Below are 20,155 nucleotides of genomic sequence, written 5' to 3' on the forward strand. Positions count from 1 at the left end.
GTATCATCTTGTCGGATCAGATCACAATGAAGCTATGGAAAACCACTAAGTCTTATAAAGAGAATTTAGGAGCCAATTGGAAGAGGCGTTCACTAACCAAAGATGCAGGAATCTATAATTCAAGATACAAAGGGACTGAAATTTCCTAAATAGCTTTTTAAAATCATTTTATACTTTAAAAAATTGTATTACATATATATATTTAAAAAGCTTAAGTCATATTTAGAGAATATTAGGGAACCAATCAAAAGGGACCTAATTAAACTTAAAGGCTTTTGCATAGCAAAGGAAACCACAAACAATACAAAAAAGATAACACACAAAATGAGAGAAAATATATGCAAACAATGCAATCGACAAGGAATTAGTCTCCAAAATTTACAACAGCTCGTGTGGTTCAATATCAAGAAAACAAACAATACAATCAAAAAATGGGTCGAAGGTCTAAATAGACATTTCTCCAAAGAAGACTTACAGATGGCCAAGAGACATACGAAAAGATGCTCAACATTGAAAATTGTTAGAGAAATATAAATCAAAGCTACAACGAGTTACCATTTCACACCAATCAATATGGCCATCATCAAAAAATCTACAAACAATAAATGCTGGAAAGGGTGTGGAAAAAAGGGAATCCCCCTACCCCGATGGTGGAAATGTAAACTGATACAGCCACTATGGAGAACAGTACGGAGGGGCCTCAAAAAACTGAAAATAGAGCTACCATAATGTTATGTGACAGCCTGGATGGATGGAAAGTTTGGAGGAGAATGCATACATGTATATGTACGGCTAAGTCCCTTTGCTGTTCACTTTAAACTATCACAACAGTGTTAATCAGCTAAACTGCAATACAAAGTAAAAAGTTTTTATTAATAATTAAAAATTTTAAAAATAAAAGTAAATAAAAATAGAGCCACCACGTGTATGTGCTAAGTCGCTTCAGTTGTGTCTGACTCTGTGCAACCCCATGGACTGTAACCTGTCCATGGGGCAGGCTCCTCTGTCCATTGGATTCTCCAGGCAAGAACACTGGAGTGGGTTGCCCATGCCCTCCTTCAGGGGATCTTTCCCAACCAAACACTGAATCCGCATCTCCTGTATTGGTGGTGGATTCCTTCCCCTAGTGCCACCTGGGAAGCCCCAGAGCTACCATCTGGTTCAGCAATCCCACTCCTGTGGTACATAAAGACACTGGGATATTAATCACTCAGCTGTTAAAAAGAATGAAGTCATGCCGTTTGCAGCAACATGGATGGACATGGAGATTATCAGACTAAGTGAAGGCAGTCAGAGGAAGACAAATATCATATGATACCATTCTATGTGGGATTGAAAAAGAAATCACACAAATGAATCTACTTACAAAACAGAAACAGACTCACAGACTTGGAAAACAAACACGGTTATGGGTGGCAGAGTGGAAGGGAGAGACAGACTGGGAGTTTAGGATTGACATGTACATACTACTATGTTTAAAATAACCAACAAGGACCTACTATATAGCACAGGAAATTCTGCTCAATATTCTCAATATATTTCCTTAAATGAGAAAAGAATTTGAAAAAGGATACATTAATCTGTTAACTGAATCACTTTGCTATACATCAGAAATTAACACAGCTTTGTTAATTAACTATACTCCAGCATATAACAAAATAGAATTTTTAAAAAAGAACAGTTGACCCTTGAATAACATGGGTTTGAACTGCACAGGTCCACTTAGATGCAGCATTTTTTTTTCCAATAAATACATATATGTACTGTAAACGTATTTTCTCTTCTTTATGATTTTCTTTTTTTTTTTTTCTTTTTTTTTTCTTTTAATATGTTTTACTGAACATAATTCTTTTTTTTTTTTTTTCTTTAAATTAAAAAAATCACATGCTCCCCATCCTGAACCCTCGGGCATTTTCTTTTCTCTAGCTTACTTTATTGTAAGAATACAGTATATAATACATACACTGTACTAAATATATGTCAATAGACTATTATGTTACCAGTAAGGCTTCCAGTTAGAGAAGGAAATGGCAACCCACTCCATTATTCTTGCCTAGAGAATCCCCATAGACAGAGGAGCCTGGGGGGCTACAGTCCATAGGGTCGCACAAAGTCGGAAACTGAAGCGACTTAGCGCACGAGGCTTCCAGTCAACAGTAGACTACTAGTGGTTGTTTTCAGTTCAGTTCAGTTGCTCAGTCGTGTCTGACTCTTTGCGGCCCCATAAACTGCAGCACGCCAGGCCTCCCTGTCCATCAGGACAGTTCACTGAGACTCACGTCCATCGAGTTGGTGATGCCATCCAGCCATCTCATCCTCTGTCGTCCCCTTCTTCTCCTGCCCCCAATCCCTCCCAGCATCAGAGTCTTTTCCAATGAGTCAACTCTTCACATGAGGTGGCCAAAGTACTGGAGTTTCAGCTTCAGCATCAGTCCTTCCAAAGAACACCCAGGACTGATCTCCTCTAGAATGGACTGGTTGGATCTCCTTGCAGTCCAAGGGACTCTAAAGAGTCTTCTCCAACACCACAGTTCAAAGGCATCAATTCTTCGGTGCTCAGCTTGCTTCACAGTCCAACTCTCACATCCATACATGACCACTGGAAAAACCATAGCCTTGACTAGACGGACCTTTGTTGGCAAAGTAATGTCTCTGCTTTTGAATGTGCTATCTAGGTTGGTCATAACTTTCCTTCCAAGGAGTGAGTGTCTTTTAATGTCATGGTTGCAATCACCATCTGCAGTGATTTTGGAGCCCAAAAAAATAAAATCTGACACTGTTTCCACTGTTTTCCCATCTATTTGCCATGAAGTGATGGTTTCTCATGATGTACTCTGCATATAAGTTAAATAAGCAGGGTGACAATATACAGCCTTGATGTACTCCTTTTCCTATTTGGAACCAGTCTGTTGTTCCATGTCCAGTTCTAACTGTTGCTTCCTGACCTGCATATAGGTTTCTCAAGAGGCAGGTCAGGTGGTCTGGTATTCCCATCTGTTTCAGAATTTTCCACAGTTTATTGTGATCCACACAGTCAAAGGCTTTGGCATAGTCAATAAAGCAGAAATAGATGTTTTTCTGGAACTCTCTTCCTTTTGGGGGAGTCAAAAGTTACATGTGGATTTTTGACCCCCTCGGTTGCACCAGTAACTCCAGTGTTGTTCCAGGGTCAACTCTATAAAGAAACACAAGTAAGGGACTATTTTACTGGTTACTTGAGGGAGAAGGATATGAGTGGAATGGGGCTCATAGAGTGTCTTCTCAGTGACTGGAAAAATTTTGTTTCTTGACCAGGATGGTAGTTATAAGGTTGTTATAGTGATTTATTAATATATGCCTTACAACTAAATTAATGGTAGTTAATTACATTTAACTACATTAAATATTAATATAATGTTATATCAATGTTAAATATTAATAAGTGTTAAATATAAGTATTTACTATAAGTATTAAATTGAATATATATGCCTTATGGTGATTCATTACATTATACATTCATTTTTGTGTGATTTTCTGTATCTAGGCTTTGTTTTCCAATAAAAAGTTTAAAAGTAATGTAAAGAAGTTGCAAGGCAGAAATTTGTGGAATCGTCTCACATCAACACAAACACAGTGGGTTTTTGTAACTGTTTTCACTGTTTTTAGTGCTATAATGTAATGACAATTACAGGAACTGGCCACTAGGGTGTGTTCTTCGTTGCCCATAACTTCTGTGTTTCCACTGAGAAAAGGAGGTTTTTAAATGTGTGTGTAACGCCGTGTGATACTAGGATAAAGGACTCATCATCCTTTGATTACAGTCAACGTAAGTTAGTGTCAGTGCTGGCAACTTTTATTTGGAAGATTAGATTCAACATGTAAATACAGTGTATGTATTGAAAATATTATAGCTTTCTCCTCCTTTCAAATAAGTCCTAATTTACTTAAGTTATAATAAAGCCTCATAAACCACTGTAACAAAACATTAGTACCTGACATGTGGAGAATGAAAGGTGAGAAGCTTTCATCCTTGGTCTTCTAATAAAAGACGATAGCCCACTGGTAGCAGGGACAGAAACCCTGGGAGCTGCTATTCAGAACCTCCTCTCAGATCCTTCACCCAGCTCCAGGTGGGTGGAGAATAGCTGCGCACCGGCCAGGCTTTGAGAGGCAATCAGGAAAGAAGCGTGGTCTTTGAGGGGCCAAGGGTGAGGTCACCTATGACTGCTAATCCAAGAAGCATCTTTCTTTATGTGCAGTGAAGAAAGGGCTGCTATCCATAGGATTTTATTGATAGGAGCTCATGCTAAGCTTGAGAGTCCTGCATCTTAGGTGAGAAAAAAAGGTGGCTCTCCTATAATAGCTGCTTATCTTTTCTCAAAAGGAGGAACAGGTGATACAACCTCCTTTTGTTAATAAATTATGGACCTCAGCTGCTTTGTATTGCTAAGAAAATAAAAAGTTTATGAATTGCTCATACATTAAGAAAAAAAAAGATGCTTTCAATTTTAGAATTTTTCACAAGGCTTCGATAGCTAATACAACAATGTCTTAACCTTTAACATTAATTGTTATCATGGCATTTGCCATGCCTCTCTAACCATTCTGAAGGTGTGATACAGTGTCTGTGGGTGTATTTGTGTATACATTTGTTAGAATGGGTCAGAATTACTCATTCTGGTTCCTTTTTGAGATTTCATGTGTTAGTTCATTAGAAGCACCTTGGGGTCACATAGCCTTCCTGCTGTGATGACAGGATCTTAGTGGTGAAGACGTGGGATGCAGATGGACAGTGAAGAAAGGGAAGCAGAGAGGATGCATGGGGGCAAGATCACATTGGGAGGCTCACAGATTTTAAAATTTCCACTCGGGTGGACACCATGGCTTTTCCCAGTGCTCTTTAGGGACCCCATGCCTCACCCCAGAGACGAAAGTCAGACTTCTCTCATTTTAGGACCTTCCCAGGAGCCTGCAGGACATACCTTGTCACAGGCTTGCCCCTGGCTTAAGTACCCCACAGTGTCCCCCACCTCTTGGCTTCCTCTGGCCACTGCCAGCCTCACACCCCCTCCTGCCCACAGAAATGCTCCCTCCACCCTTTCATCTTCTGTCGCTCATGCAGTGTTTAAGCAAATGGACTGCAGCCTCAGAGAGAACAGAGTTAGAATCCCGGTTCAGCCGCTCTCATGTGACCTTGGGCAAATTATTTAACCTCTTTAAGCCTCCAATTCTTTTGTCATTAAATAAAAATGATGAGGATAATAATATTGACCTAATACTGATTCTTTTTTTTTTTTCAAAGCAAACACTCCCCTGTTACCAACACCTGAATCAAGAAAAAGCCAGTGCCCAGCACTGCCGCCCCCTCACAATCACTGACCGCTCCTCCCCGCAACTTCTAGACCACAGATTTATCTTGGTTTTTGGACTTTATATAAGTGGTAATCTACAGCATACACACTTTTACATCTGGTTTTTTTTCCACTCAAACCTCCGTTTCTGAGACTCACCCAAGTTGTCACATTAGCAGTAATTATTTCATTGTAATTCTACTGCTGATGAGTAATTGGGTTGTTTCCAGTTTGGACTATTACCAAGAAAGATGCTTGGAACATGCCAGATGTAGCTTCAAGAAGTAGAAAAGAAACAGGATGGGACAAAGTTCTGGACTTAAGTTTACACATGTTGTTGACTTATTATTGACAGGAAATGAGGGAGAATGGAAAAGAAGCTAGGGTTTTAGTTCAGACACACTTGTGGTAAGCTCTGGACTTTCCACTTACTAATTGTATGACTTGGGCACATAGTTGACCTCTTTGCGATTTATTCATCTGCAAAATAGTAATAAAAATATCTCCCTCGTTTACAGAAAGAGATGGTCACACAAGAAGGTGTCTTCAGGGGCTTCCCCGGTGGCTTAGCGGTAAAGAACCAATTTGCCAAGGCAGGAGACAGTTTCGTTCCTTGGTCTGGCAAGATCCCACACACCATGGAATAACTAAGCCCATGTGCCACAACTTCCGAGCCTGTGCTCTAGGGCCAGAGAGCCTCCCCTACTGAGCACACGCAGCCTAGAGCCTGGGTTCCACAAGAGAAGCCACTGCAACGAGAAGACTGCACGCTGCAACCAGAGAGTCGCCGCCACTTGATGCAACTGGAGAAAAGTCTGCGTGCAGCAACGAAGACCCAGCACAGCCGACAATAAATAAGTAAATAAAATTATTTTTTAAAAAAAGAAGGTGTCTGCAAAGGCCCTGGCAGGGTGCCTAGCACACATGAAGGTGACTGCAGCACTTTGGGGCGGGAGAGAAACACGGGTGCAAAGGGAGGAGCCCCTTCTCTCCTAGATGCATCTACTTAGGGCATTTATTCAAACCTATCTCCTGGGAACATTTTTATTATAAAATTAACAAAGGGCAGGGAAATTATAAAAACTTCTAATCGCTTGACCAAGTGAAACAAATGAATGAATCTAGCTGCCCATCAGGTTGGTGGCGTATCCATATGAAGACTATTTTAGTATACCCTGGCACACCCTGCCCACCCTGGCAGGGTATACTCCAAGGACAAAAGGTAAATAGGTAGGTAGGTGGATAGACAGATAGATAGATAGGGAAAATCATTATCTTAGGAACCAAGATTCTCAATATAAAAGAAAAGAGACAGGAATATAAAATCCAGAAAACATGGGTAAAAATCCTGTAACTCATTAATATGTACTATTAGTTAGTATACAGTAGTTGTCTACTAAAAAGGCCAAGAAGCAACCACACCTAATGACAATGAGCCTCCCTAGTGCCCAGACTGTAACTGTCCTAATTTGAATTTCAGTATAAATTAATCATTCAACAAAATTTTTCTTTCCATCTCTGCCCACTGTAAGAGCCTAGATACAACAGCACCCAAGTAATAGAAAGGCCACAGGAGGCAATTCATGGGCCAAAATGAAACAGTTCGGGTGTCAAAAGGATAATGTTTACAATAGATTGAAAAATAAGACAATTATAAAAACCCAAGTGTTCATAATGACATAATCACACACACACACACACACACACACACACACACACACACACCCTCATTGCTTGTCTTTGGAGGCGGCTTTGGTATCAACAAGTTTTTCTGAAAATTGGTAAATGAAGGAAAAGAGAAGCATTTATCCTGACCATATCTTCATATTCAGCCTGTTGTTCAAGGTAACTAGTTGATGAAGGAAACTTCTTCTTTATAGAATTTTGGTTAATAAATCTGGAAGGAATGGTAGCCACTAATTACATGATGTATTTTTAGGACACAGTTATCAACAGCTACTAAAACCACCCCTGGAAGGTAGATCAGGAGCTTTAAAGTGGGGGGATCAGGTTGACACCACCTCAGTCTTACTTGGCCAGTCTTTGAAAGTGAGAAATGAAGTACCTGGGGCCACATAGAAGTATTCTTCCCAGCATACCTGAATCTAACCAAGCCTCTGACTCTACCTACCAGCATACAGGAAACAGAAGGATACACAAATAGGTAAATAAACCAGCAGTAATCAATCAGCCAAATTCAACAGAGTGAAAATTCTACAGGCAAATAACCTGGTTTCTTTAGAAAAAGAAAAAAAGCATATTTGGGGAAAAATAGCAATTATTAAAATAGATTAAAATAGACTCAAAGGAAATAGTCACCAAAGGTAGTTGGTAAACCTTGTTTGGGTCCTAATTTGAAGAAATCAACTGTAAAATGACAATTTTGAGACATTCAGGGAAATGTGAATATAAACTTAGTCCTAGTTAATGTCACTGATAATTTTATTAAATGCAATAATACCAATGAAGTTATTTTTTCCTAAATGCCCTTATCTCTCAGAAATAGCTACTTTAGTATTTATGGCAAAATAATTTAGTCTGTGGTTTGCTTTAAAATATTCTAACAAAGCAGGGATGGAATAATATAAATGAAGGAAGATAGGTCAAAGTTGATTGTTGAAGCTAGATGAAGGATACCTGAGAGCTCATATGTTAGTCCCTCTATTTGGGGGTATATTTCAAGTCTTTCAAAATAAAAAATTTTCAATTCTATTTAGAATTTAAATTTATGTCAATGGTATAAATTATATTAAATTTCATTAATTTGGAGTAAGGACAATCAAGGTCAGGTAGAACTAATTTTTTAATTATACTTCTAATTTTAGAATAATTATATTTAATTTCAACAGACCGTATCTTTAGTATGTGTAAGTTGATGCAATGACTTGGACTAAGAAGTTTCAAAAAGTTGGTAAATAAAATATCAATTATTGCATCCAGATGTTAAATGTAACCCTGCTCATTGTCAGAGTTTCAGCACCGGCCCCAGAGGCCAAACAGTAAACAATAAGTGTCAAGTTCCCCACTTATAAACTGAAATACTAACTAGGCTAGACCATCTACACCAGACTTGTAAAGGGCAAAATCCAAGCTAGTTCCACCAGCATTAAATGACCACCCTCTTCTAACCTCTTAAGGGATGAAGAGACTTTGGCGCTGAGCTGTGTGTCCCTCCAAGGCAGGAAGGATTGAGCATCCTTCTTACTCACTCAAGCTTGTGGAGGGACTCCAAAAAGCCCTTGAGAGAGCATGAGGCTGGGGAGACATGCAGGTGGGTGTTGGAAAGGTGAGAGGCTGTGGCAGAACTGCTCCTGTCTGTGGGCAGAGTGAGGGAAGAATCACTTAGAAGTGATCTGTACTTCCTCAATGGCAGCGTAAAGGGAAATGTTCCCAAGGACCACATGTGGACCCCATGCTGGGGTGTTGCCTGGAGTTATCCAAGGACTTCATCTCAGAGCACACACAGAGGTGGGACTACCTAGACAGGAGGTCAGAAAGTCATCCAAGAGCACCAAGCTAGAGGTGGGCTCAGAAGGGCCCCACCTGTGCAGACCACCTCTACAGAGAGCCATCGCCCAGTTACAGCCACCCTGGCCACAAGACAGGAGAGACAGGACTGCTGTCTCCCCTGTGCCACCCTCTCCTCAACCGAACCCAGAGGGGTCAGAAACGGCTGCTAGTTTTCCACCCTGAAGTAGGCCCACGTTCAGAAAGGGGGGAAATTCAGAATTTAAGGAAATTTGGAGGGCTGCCTGGGTGGCTCACTGGTAAAGAATCCGCCTACCAGGGCAGGGGCGCAATCCCTGATCTGGGAAGATCCCACATGCAGCAAAGGCAGAGCGCCGTAAGTCCTGAACCTGAGCCCTAGAGCCTGGGAACTGCAGCTCCTGAACTGCAGCTCCTGAAGCCTGGGTGCCCTAGAGCAAGAGAAGCTCCTGCAAGGAGGAACCTGTACACCGCAACTAGAGGGTAAGCCCTGCTTGCTACAACTAAAGAAAAGCCCCCTCAGCAAAGACCCAGCACAGCCAAATAAACAAATAAATTTGGAGTTTCAGTATAACCCTTAATGGGATTATAGGCCATTCCAGTGACAGATACAGAAACCAGAAAGGCTATGGGGCATATAGTTTTATCAACAGAATGAGTCCACAGATTAACAATTCAAATTACCTAGGTCCTGTTTTTTTTCAATAAACTGCCTAAAATATTTCTAAATTCTTGGCAATAAAAGGGTGGTGCCTTTTAACTTCAAGAGCAAGGAGGGAAATGGCATGGATGTGACTGGAAAATAATTTTAATAAAAAAATTTATTAAAGAATAAATTTGATTCTTTAATTCTAAAAATGATGAACAGCCATGGACAGCTTTTAGGTGTGGATTACAAGACAGGATTTTCTACATTGTGGCTGTAGTGGGACAAGTGGACAGGGTGGGGTGGGTGGGAGCTGGCCTGGAGTAGAAGCAGAAAAACCAGTTAGAACACTGGTGATCTGGTTGAATGGGTGACTGGGTGACTCTGAAGAGAGTGAATATTAGACTTACTCTGATGATCCCTTCTACAGGTCTTATTGATGAATAGCTCCACAGGTGGGGGTAGGGGGATTTAGTGGGAGCAAAGAGATTATTCCTGGGTTTCTGAATTAAGCAGCTGGGTGGTGCCTTTTAACAAAAAACAAAACAGGGGAGGATGGGTGGGAAGAGTGACAAGTTTAGTTCTAAATCCGTCAAGTTGAAGAACCTGTGAGAGATCCTGGGAACGCTGTCCGGTAGGGAGCTAGATAGCAGAGCCTGGAGGTCAAGAAGCAGGGTGGGGCCCACAGGCTCCCCCGAAAGTGGGTGGCCAGTGCAGCCTGGGAGGGCTGGGCTTGCTGGGCTGGGTTTGAATGGACAGCAGGGCCCAAGCCTCAGGGAAATCAGGGGATTGTAGAGGAGGTGAAGGCAACAAGAAAATTTCAAAGTAGAGATTAGAAAGCAACCAAGAAAAGTGAGAAAGGATGGTGACTTCTAAGTCTAGGGAGGAATAAAACACAGTGTTAGATGTTGTTGAATGGCTAATCAAAATAAAGACTTGATTATTTCCTTCAGCATAATTCCTGGGCAGGGCACGTGGGGATACTTCCAGTGAGATGGGCCATGAGTTGTTGGCTGTGGAAGCTGGGTGTTGAGCACATGAGGTTCACTGCACTGTTCTATTTATGTAGATGTATGAAACTTCCCATAACAAAATTTTTTTAATTATTTTTCCATAATAAAAATGTAGCCTTTGGATTTATTATCACAGAGACCAGTGACCTCTGCATGAATAGTTCCCTGAAGGCAGAAGCCAGACTGAATGGATTAAGCAGTGGAGGCAAGAAAGAGACAGGGTGTAAACAGAGAAGAGCATGGGTTTGGAGGAGGATTTTTTTTTCTTTTTCAGAGTGGAGAGACTGGAGCTTGGTTATATCCTGATATGGCTGAGCTGGGGGCAGGGAAATGTTGAAAAAGGAAGGAGCCTAAGAAGGTAAGGGGAGATGGAATGGGAGATTCTAGAGGCACAGAGCTTGTATCTTCCTCTTATCTAGACAGTGAGGGCACCTGAGCCAGGGAGGGAAGGTGAAGGGCTCAGAGATTTAAAAACAGTGGAGAAGGTTTGAAAAAGAAACAATTCTGTAGGAAAACATTGTAGGGTAGTGTTGAGGGTCCAAATGACATCGGTGAACATGAAAATTGCTTTGTAGGGTTTTGGTTGGTTGGTTGTTTTTTTTGTTTGGTTTTGTTTGGTTTTTGTAGCCTGGTTCTGAGCTCACAAAAGAAGAATGTCCAGCTTCGTCAGGTTGTTGGAGGTTGGCCAAGGGTGCCAAAGGAAGAAAAACTGAACATGAGAGTTCAGGTGAGTCATAGATAACTACTGTTGCAGAACAAATTACCCCCAAATTCAGCAGTTTAAAACCACAAGCAGTACTTCCCTGGTAGTCCAGTGGTTAAGAAGCCACCTGCCAATGCAGGGGACACGGATTTGATCCCTGGTTCAGGGAGATTCCATATGCCGTGGGGCAACTAAGCCCGCAGGCTACAGCCACTGAAGCCCGTGGGCCCTGTAGCCTGTGCTCCGCAACAAGACACCACAATGAGAAGCGGGTGCACCTCAACTAAAGCGTAGCCCTCGCTCTCTAACTAAAGAAAGCCTGAGCAGCAGCGAAGACCCATCACAGCCAAAAGTAAACAAATAAATGAAATAAAACCCACAAGCGTTTATGATCTCACACAGTAGCACACCAGCATAAAACAGTGCCATGTCAGACTTGCCCATCTCCCCTCAATGAAAGGAAGCTTCCTGAGAGGGGGGCTGGGCCTGTCTTGCTCCTGTATCCTCTAGGTGTAGAGAAGTACCAGCCACATAGCAAACAATTTAAAAAAAAAAAAGAATCTGAAAGCAATTGAGTGAGTAAATGAGTGAAACCCACCAGAGAAAATTTCAGTTTCAATTTAATGACAAACTTTTTATTTTCATGAATGGGGGATGGAGTTTTCAAGGGTGGATTTATTAGCTTGCACAGACTTTCAATGGTTCCCTAATTGTATGCTGCTATTTTTTACCCTCTTCTTTTTCTTTTGTCAAATACAATTAGCTTATAATGCTGCTGGTGAAACAGTTCTCGGAGTTATGACTTAACACGCTGTGCTCTTGAAAAATCACCCTCAAATACAAACACAAATATCCCATTCTGAATGCAAAAGGTAAGTTCCACAACGGATTGCTATAAAGAAAACATTCACTTAAAATCCTCGTTTCAATTCACTTTCAATAGAAAATTAGAAATGAGTCTTGGCAACAATGACAACAACAAAAAATTGATCCCTGAATGAACACAAGCATACTTAATGATTTCAACAAACTTTTTGAAAACCGCATATCTTAAGGGAAAATCCCCTTTTGAAATATTAATATTCAAAATGTTAACCTATGAAAAAAATAGTAATAGCTTACATTTTATTAGCTCTGGGGTTTATCCCCTCTTGTCACCATCCCACCCCCTCAGCACTGTTTGAGACAGCAGGTGGTGAGGGCCACCAAGGGGCTGGGGCTCTGTGTGGTTAGGACCAGTAAGGATCTTGGACTCATAGTCCTAGCTCTGTTCTCTGTAGCTGTGTGATCATAAACCAATCACTTGATCTCTCTGGGCCTCAGTTGTCTCCTCTGTAAACTGAGGCATTATCAGGGTTGCGAAGGTCAGATGAGAAGCCTTTAGAACACCTGAGATGAGTGAATTAGCCAAGACTGGCTGTTGTCTGTTGTTACAGATTAGAAAACTGAGTCAGAAATGTTCAGAAATTTGCTTAAGGTTACACAAGCAGCAGGCATCATCAGAGTTGACTCACCCCCAGAATTTGTCTCCAAATGGAGCGCCCTTTCCGCCTTACTACAATGGTCTCCCATTTTAACAATGAGAGTGTATGACTGTCTTAGAAAAGGTCGAAAACAAAATACTAAAGATACTGCATACAGACAATCAGAAACTGACAGTAAGAATAACTGTTTTCACATTCCCCTAGTGTTCCCACCCTGGAGAGAGCAATCCCTGAAGCTTTAGAGATTTAACTAAGGTTTTAGCGGCAATAAAATACCATCAGACTTTCTTAAAATGTTTACTTATCTATTTTATTTAGCTGTGCTGGGTCTTAGTTGCAGCAGTGCGTTCTTCAGCTGTGGCATGTGGGATCTAGTTCCCTGACCAGGGATCCATCTCAGGCCACTGACCACCAGGGAAGTCCCGCTGTCATACTTTTAAATTATAGCTAAATACTCGTTCTTTTCGTGATCGGGACTGTGCGTTCCCCAAACACTGGTAATTCTCATTCACCATAGCTGTGTTCTGTCAAGTCATCAAGAAGGCTGAGTTCAGTGAATTCCTAGGGGAGATACAAGCCTTGGTTCCCGTGAGCCTCCAATGACATATTTTTGTCAACCAATCAAAACAGAGCTTTGTTTTATGTGCCTTTCTATTTAAATACACCTTATTTAATAGATATTGTTGATTCATTCACACTGAACTCAAGGCCAACCGCGCTGTAACTCATGCCAGAGCCAAGCTTGTCCAGCACACATATTTTTCTCCTCAAGGCACATCACGAGTTTCCATGGACCCTAAACAGCACTGCAGCACTGCACTTGGGGGCCATTTTAAACAGCATCTGTGTGTTAGTCACTTAGTCGTGTCTGACTCTTTGTGACTCCCATGGACTGTAGCTGACTGTATAATCACCAACAAAAATGAAAAAAAAAAAAAAATGGCATTAAAGAGACCACGGTAAGGGGCACTTTTTACAGCATTTGTGCTAATTCAGAAAAGCTGCATGCAGCCTTGTTTAGCCTCAGCTGGGAACATGTGCAGTGGGCAACTCGAAATTTCCACCATTCTGGGTATGGCTATGTGTGTGTCTGTATTCAGTGGCTCAGTCAAGTCCAACTCTGTGACCCCATGGACTGTAGCCCGCCAGGCTCCTCTGTCCATGGAATTTTCCAGGCAAGAATACTGGAGTGGGTTGCCATGCCCTTCTCCAGGGGATCTTTCCAACCCAGGGAGTAAACCTGGGTCTTCTGCATTGCAGGTGGATTCTTTACTTTCTGAGTCACTAGGGAAGCCTGTGTATGACTGTAAAAGTGCCACATGTATTAATTTGAGAGTTACAAATAAATTTTAGCTAGGAGGTGAATTCACAAATATGGTATCTGCAGATAACTACAGGAAAGATTGTATCTATTGGGTTGGCAAAAAAGTGCACTCAAACCCAAACTTTTTGGCCAACTCAATAGTTGGTGCAGAAGGAGGTCACGTGAAAGGGCCATGAACCCTGAGGCTGCTCTGCTGCTAAGAGGTGAACGGACATTTGTTCTAGTCAACCTCAGTTCTCTTGCCTGTAAAGTGAGGAGGCTGGATTAAAGGAGTCTAAATTTCCTCCCAGCAACAACATTCAATGATGCAGATAAAGACCCCTCATACAGGCATAGGACATACAACGTTACCTCAACTATAAGATGTAGATTATGGAACCAAATCTGTGACTCTAGGCAAATACTTAACCTCTCTGAACCTCATTTTCTTTATGAAATGAAAACATTCGTCTCATAGAGTTGCTAGGGGAAAAGGGAATAAGAAACAAAATCATAATATATGCAAAGTACCTAGAACATGTGTGTTCAGTTGCTCAGTTGTGTTTGACTTTTGAGACCCCATGGACTGTAGCCCACCAGGCTCCTCTGTCCATGGAATTCTCCAGGCAAGAATACTGGAGCGGGTTGCCATCTCCTCCTTCAGGGGATCTTCCCAACCGAGGGATGGAGCCTGCATATCCTGAGTTTCCTGCATTGGCAGGCAGATTTTTTACCACTGAGCCACCTGGGAAGCCCCTACCTAGAACATAGTGAGCACTAAATGTTAATTATTCTTTCCTGAAAATGTGTAAACACTGCTTATTAATATGAAGTTGTTCAACTGGATGCTGGGGGAAAAGGGCTACTTAATAACTTCATATGGTCCAAGAATGACCAATGAGCAATGTGTTTTATCAAGAATTTATTGGTTTCTAATAAAATAAGCCAATATTGTTCCTGAGTTATCTGCCAGTTAGTAGATTAAAAGTGGCCGCCCAGCCTCAGCAAGTAGTCAAAATTCTCTGCCTTACTCTTTCAGAGATTCATTCATCCATGATTCCATAAATGTTTATGGACTACTTACTATATGCCAGGGGGCACTGTTCTAGGCCCTGGAGGTAAAGCCCTGCTTTCCAAGAGCTTATGAAAGTGAAAATCTGTTGCTAAGTTGTGTCCAAGTCTTTTATTGATCCCATGGACTGCAGCCCATCAGGCTCCCTTGCCCATGGGATTTCCCAGGAAAGAGTGGGCTGCACTCCAGCATTGCACTCCAGCAAACCCAAGAAAGGTTTCCTTCTCCAGGGGATCTTCCTGACCCAGGGATCAAACCCATGTCTCCTGTTTAGCAGGTAGATTCTTTACCACTGAGCCACCAGGGAAGTACCACCAGTCAAGTGCTTATAGTCAAATGTATGTGACATCAGGCAGTAAATCTCATGAGACGTCTGATGACAGTCGGGGTTAAGAAGAAGCAGTGGGCTAAAGGTTCAGAGAGTAGAGGAAGGAGGGTGCTCCCTTGAGAAGATGATCAGAGACGGCCTCTTTAAGGAGCTGCATCTGAGCAAAGACCTGCCTGGTAGGAGGAGAGAACCAAGAGATGATCCAGGAAGGTGATGGCATTCGGGGCCTTGAAATCAAGAAAGAGCCTCTGTATTGGGTAAACAACGTGGAGACTGGTGGGGAAGAGTGTGGGCTCAAGAAGGGAGAGCAGTGGATGAGACCAGTGTCATAAGAGAGGCCAGCTTGCGGAGGCCAAGGACATTGTGCAAAGGACTTTAGATTTCATTCTGAACACAATGAGCCAGTTGATGGTGGTTGGTAAATTTACACTGGATGAATTTAAACTGCTCTTTGAATGTGATTATAAAAATATTTTAAACTTTTAGAGATTGTAAAATAAAATTACAGGAGACTTCCCTGGTGGTCCAGGGGTTGAGAGTCTATATGTTCACTGCAGGGGGTGCAGGTTCGATTCTTGCTCTGGGAACTAAAATCCTACATAGCACATGGCTTGGCCAAAAGAAAAAAAAAAAACACAATTACCTGTTTGTTATCCCACCGAAGTAATAATAAACTATAAAGACGAACAGAATCCTCTTAGTTGCCTCTCTCCAGTCACATTCTCCTCCCTCCCATAAGAGGAAAGTGAAAGTGTTAGTCTCTGCCAGGTCCAACTCTTTGCAACCCCATGGACTGTAGCCTACTAGACTCCTCTGTCCATGGAGATTCTTCAGGCAAGAATACTGGAGTGGGTTGTCATGCCCTTCTCCAGGGAATCTTCCTGAACCAAGGATCAAACCTGAGTCTCTTACGTCTCCTTCATTGGCAGGCCGGTTCCTTTCCACTCGTGCCACCTGAGAAGCCCCCCACGAGAGGAAACCCTTGCCTGAATTTGATGTCACCATTTCTAGGTGTATCTTTATGCTTTTGCTAAATGTATATGCATCCCTACATAGATACTATTATTTTTCATGAGTTTAAGCTTTATATAAATGGTATCATACTTTATATATTTTTGTACTATTTACAGTTTGTTTAGCAACATCATTGTAAAAATCATCCATGTTGTTACATTACTATTATTCATTTCATGTTATTTTTCATTTTACTGTTATTATTCACATATATGTATATACACACATATACATATAATACACATGTATTTTTATTGACGCTTATGCTCAGTTGAGTCCAGCACTTTGCAACCCCATGAACTGCAGCCCATCAAGCTCTTCTGTCAAAGGAATTTTCCAGGCAAGTATACTGGAATGGGTTGCCATTTCCTACTCCAGGGAATCTTCCTGACCCAGGGATCAAGCCCAAGTTGCTTGCATCTCTGGCCTTGGCAGGTGGATTCTTTACCACTGTGCCCCCTGGGTAGCCTTTTATTCATGACTTTACCATAATCAATTTAACCATTCTTCTATTCAGGAACATTTAGGTTGTTCTCAGTATTTTTGCTATTACAGACATACGACTATGAGTATTCTCACATATGACTCCTTCTACACATAAATCACAGTTGAATCTAGACAGATGCTATTCAAAGTGGAGTTCCAAGAGGAGCAGTATCAGCATTTCCTGGGAGCTAGAAATGCGGAACCTTGGGCCCCACACCAGACCTACCAAATTAGAATCTGCATTTTAACTATACTCCCAGGAACTCTGTATACACGATGCAAGTTTAAGAAGTATTTATTGGTCTAGAAGAAGCAGTACTTCTCAAACTATCAGTTCTGTTTTTAAATTGGTTATGAAATTTTGTAAAACACAAAAATCATATGTTTGGATATTTTAGCAATGTGAATGCTACACAAGTTTCTCAAAAGATACTCTCAATCTCTGTACCTACTTCCATGCAGCTCAATAACAGTCATTTTGTGGATGGGCAGGGGTCAGCAAAACTAGGCTCTGGACTTAGAAGTGGAATCACTGAGTTGTCTCATCCTTAATTTTACTGGATAATCTAAGTTGTCTTCCAAAGTGATCGTATCAGTACATACTCCCAACATCAGCATATGAGAATGATGGATGTGAAACAGTACCTCACTGGTATTTTAGTTTACATTTCCTTTATTTTGGAAAACTATTTGACAGTTTCCAATAATATGCTTTTCAAATGCATAAATCTTCTTATAGTTTTATCTTCATTACTTCCATTTATAATTATTTCCAAATTTATAGTTACATAATGCTGTGATATTTAACTTATATGCAGAGTATGTGTGTGTTTCGTTGCTCGGTCATGTCCGACTCTGCAACCCCATGAACTGTGACCCACCAGGCTCCTCTGTCCACGGGATTCTCCAGGCAAGAATACTGGAGTGGATTGCCATTTCCTTCTCCGGGGGATCTTCCCTACCCAGGGATTGAACCCAGGTCTCCTATGTTGCAGGCAGATGCTTTACCATCTGAGCTACTAGGGAAGGCCCACAGAGTACATATGCAGAGTACATCATGTGAAATGCCAGGATGGATGAAGCACAAGCTGGTATCAAGATTGCTGGGAGAAGTATCAATAACCTCAGACATGCAGATGACACCACCCTTATGGCAGAAAGTGAAGAAGAACTAAAGAGCCTCTTGATGAAAGTGAAAGAGGAGAGTGAAAAAGTTGGCTTAAAACTCAACATTCAGAAAACTAAGATCTTTCCATGACTTTCTATCACACTTTGAACAACATCCAGACTCCCAGCCAGGGATCCAGCCTTGTGGTCCAGGCACCTGACCTCTCCAACTACATTCCCTGCATCCCCTGCAACCCACCTCACTTTAGTTACACCAGCCCCTGGATTCCCCCACAGCTTATTCCCACATGGGGTCTCTGCACCAGGTTTTCCTTTCTGCTCTTTCTTCCCCAACCAATTTCCCCAGGCTGGCTCCCTGTTTTCTGTACCTTCAGAGAGAACTTCTCTTACACACAATCAGAAGTCATCATGAGGTACTATAATTTATAACCACATTTTAATTCTGTGCAAGCCCTACTAACTTGCTTTTCATCCATCTCCCCAGACCTGTAATAAACCCCAGGAAAGTAAGGACCTTGTTTGTGCTGCTCAATATTGTATGCTCATTTCTAAGACACCATCAGGCTCAAAGCTGCCACTGAGTACATGGTGTCATATTGATAGTCGTAAATAGTAGGCATTCTGGTAACCATGAATTACCAGCTCTTTGACTTTGAACTTCTTTAATCTCTCAAACCATAATATGAGGATGATAATAACTCCCTGCCTATAATTACCATGAGGATAAAATGATGTCGAGTGTTCAGCAGTTCATAGTGTTAATGGTCAATAAATTATTTTCTCAACTCCCAGAGTACTTCTTGTCTGAACTTATAGATTATTTGCTGGTTTGAACTGTTAGTTTCCTCAGCCTGAATGTGTCATCTCCCAGTTGTCTCAAGGATAGAACCTCCACCTTGGCCAGGTTTCAAAAATAATGGAACAAACAAATTAGCAAATCAACAAAATATAACAAAATGAAGCAAAACTTTAAGGCTCAAGTCAACATTTGAGCCCACTGAGACAAATAATCTCCTCTGCCTATTCAGTGAGTTTATGTAGGTAACCTGGTGAAGAACAAACGTCCTCTATCCACCTATAATAGTGCTCACCTTGCTACTTCAGGGCCTTTTACTGAATGTGAATAACCCCATCCACAGGTGCTTAAAATCTAGCCTAGAAGTGTTTTGATTCATAAACACACATAATGCACACAATCTGTTAAAAGGATAGAAATGAAAGATTTATAGGGTTAATCTTTAGCACTTTAATATTTCTTAAATTCTGTCTTGTTTATTTCATGAGGACGTAAGCTTATTTGCTCCCATTTGAACCACTTTACTTCTGAAAAGTTAATTATACCCAGAGAGAAGTGCACTACATCCTGGTTTATCTTAGATCAATTTGAGGAATGTCTGTATTTACATATGTACACATAAACCCAATGTAAATGTATGTTGACTTAGGTGAGGAAAAAACCATTTGTTGAAAAAGGAATTATGTTGAAACCTTTAAATATTTTTGTGTTAGTAAGTTAATAAGTATTTTTCTTGTCAGTGTTTAGTACATTCAGGAAATATGAGTAATATTTGTGCAATTTGAGATAACCTCAAATTCATATGAATAGATACCAGAAAAGATTGTTAAAATATGAACTGAGGAGTTGTAAAAATGTGACCGAGATTTAAAAAAAAAAAAAGGATATGGGAAGAGAGAGACAATAATGACGGAAGGATCAGAGTTCCCATACAACCTAGGACCCACAGGCATAGGTAGAATTCCTAGCACACAGTGACAAAAATGAACTGAGAACTCTCATACTCGTTTTCAGAGAAGTATTTTAACCTACTTTTGCAAATATGAGACCTAAAGCTATTCAAGAATTAGTTTTGTTTTTCAAAATTTATTCATTTTTGGCTGTGCTGGGTCTTCATTGCTGCTCGCCAGCTTTCTCTAGTTGCGGCACGTGGGGGCTACTCTTTGTTGATGTGCAAGGGCCTCTCCTTGCGGTGACTTGTTGCATGCAGATCACGGGTTCTAGGGCATGCAGGCTTCAGTAGGTGCAGCTTTCGGTCTAGAGCAGAGGCTCAGTAGTTACCCCGAAGCATGCAAGATCTTCCCGGACCAGATTAAACTGTGTCCCCTGCATTGGCGGGTGAATTCTTAACCAGTAGACCACAGG

The 20,155-nt window shown here is 41.2% G+C and overlaps 2 long non-coding RNA genes across 3 annotated transcripts; both read left to right on the top strand.

Annotated features, from left to right (window-relative positions):
- The first annotated feature begins 4,052 nt into the window (after nucleotides 1–4,052).
- LOC147356777 (uncharacterized) lies at nucleotides 4,053–6,215 on the top strand. Its single transcript, XR_015143520.1, has 2 exons — nucleotides 4,053–4,110; nucleotides 5,850–6,215. It is a non-coding gene; the product is annotated as an uncharacterized LOC147356777 (long non-coding RNA).
- A 3,510-nt stretch (nucleotides 6,216–9,725) lies between these two features.
- Nucleotides 9,726–19,666, top strand: LOC147356778 (uncharacterized). 2 transcript variants are annotated; one of them, XR_015142802.1, is made up of 4 exons: nucleotides 9,726–10,834; nucleotides 11,104–11,203; nucleotides 11,943–12,051; nucleotides 17,862–19,666. It is a non-coding gene; the product is annotated as an uncharacterized LOC147356778 (long non-coding RNA). The 2 variants fall into 2 exon arrangements; XR_015142801.1 differs by lacking the exon at nucleotides 9,726–10,834 and having other exon boundaries at nucleotides 11,090–11,203.
- Nucleotides 19,667–20,155: the final 489 nt, after the last annotated feature.

The sequence above is a fragment of the Bos grunniens genome, chromosome 16, assembly GCF_055505025.1.
Source record: "Bos grunniens cultivar Pamir isolate PY7600 chromosome 16, Bosgru_T2T1.0, whole genome shotgun sequence".
NCBI lineage: Eukaryota > Metazoa > Chordata > Mammalia > Artiodactyla > Bovidae > Bos > Bos grunniens.